The sequence below is a fragment of the Eubalaena glacialis genome, chromosome 6, assembly GCF_028564815.1.
Source record: "Eubalaena glacialis isolate mEubGla1 chromosome 6, mEubGla1.1.hap2.+ XY, whole genome shotgun sequence".
NCBI lineage: Eukaryota > Metazoa > Chordata > Mammalia > Artiodactyla > Balaenidae > Eubalaena > Eubalaena glacialis.
This window is the reverse complement of record NC_083721.1, coordinates 84,144,919-84,146,454: the sequence shown is the minus strand read 5'-3', so window position 1 is coordinate 84,146,454 and position 1,536 is coordinate 84,144,919. Positions and strand designations below refer to the sequence as shown.

The window sequence follows — 1,536 nt, the reverse complement described above, 5'->3', positions numbered from 1 at the left end:
CCATTTCTATCCAGTAAATTTGAATTTTGGTGTTTTATATCTTCAAATGCCTATTTAATAATATTTAATTTGTGTTGGATATTGTGTCACGATTTTCATCCATTTCTTTGTTGTTTTGGAGGGGAATAAATTCATCAGCTGAACATATTAGACTCTCACTTATTGTTTTCTTCTCAAAGTGGCTTGGTATAGATGCTGCCTGTGATTTGTTTATTTAAACAAATGTGTTGAATTTTCCCCGCCTGCTAATAACAGGTGTTTCTTTGTGAGGAGAGGTAAAGGGCTTGGGTGGTTTACTAAGATTCTTAGTTCAGGAATGCCTTCGTCTATTGATAAGTGGAGTGAAATTTCTTTAATAGATTGTGCTTTTCTGAGGGAGAGATTAGTGTGTCTTCTGATTCTGCAATTTTCTTTTGTTTCTGTAGGACTTCTACTTTCCACCATTTCCCAGTCTCCAAGTAATGCTTCCCCCTTCTAAGCAGCCTTCCTCTCCCTAGGAGTGGAGGCTTTCCAAGACTGTTATTTTTGGTTCTGTGCATTTTTGAGCCTCTCCTAGATTCCTCAGTGGCCAGTGCTCTGGCCTGCCAGGTGGCAGACCTAATCTCAGTCTCCCTCCCGCCCTCACTCCCTTCCTTCCTTCCTTCCTACAGGTTTATTCAACACTAAACAATCTCTTCCAGATTTACTGAGGTGGCTGACCACATCCACGGCCAAACACACCTTTAAATTGGAATTCAGCCTGGCCTTAGCTCTCCTTTTGGCACCAGAGGGCACAATGCTTGGTCTGTAGGCGTTTCTGTCAGCTTCCCCTTGTGTGAGTCTTGCAGGTTGTTCTCCCTCCAGAACTTTGGGCTGTGGCCAGTCTCAGGACGGCTGCAGTGCAGGGTGGCAGGCCCATCTCAGGAGGCAGATGGAGGCAATCACAGAAATACTGGATACCCTTGCTGGTAAGGTACTAGTAGAAATGTCTCCAGGCAAACTGTTCCTTCCTGTAGCCTGGTGATGTGAGACAGTATGGCCTTCATGATGTGAAGACTGGGCACATTCTTGTCTGCCAGCTCAGGGTGTTTAGGCATGTGGACATCCTTTTTGGCCACCATCACCCCCTCCCTTAAAAGGAGTTCATAAATGACAAGCAGGTCCTTCTTGGGCATCAACATTGCGATGGCTGCTGCATCTGGGGCTGGAGCTGGAGAAGGATTCTTAGCATTCTTCTACTCAAGATGAGACCCTCTCTTTTTGAAGTGGTGACTTTTATTCATGTTCTTCCACTGCTAGGATTCCCCTGAACCCATCCTTCTTCCCTGCAGTCTTCACCTGACTTTCTAGTTAGAGCTCTGGAGTGAGCTCTGGAGCCAGCTTTGCTGATATCATATGTTTAATTTGCCTCTTACATGTAAATTAAAGTTTGTGGAATCTCTGCCTTGTAGTTATGGTATAGATATAGATTATATGTGATTTGAGTTGCTCTCCTTGTTAGTTTGTATGGATTTTGGTGGTTGTGTGAAGAGATTTGGATGTCAGAAACTATCAGTA

General features: G+C 43.9%; 1 pseudogene; it reads right to left on the bottom strand.

Moving 5' to 3' along the window:
- Positions 1–682: 682 nt before the first annotated feature.
- On the bottom strand, positions 683–1,160 carry LOC133093467 (small ribosomal subunit protein eS10-like; annotated as a pseudogene).
- Between the last annotated feature and the right edge of the window lie 376 nt (positions 1,161–1,536).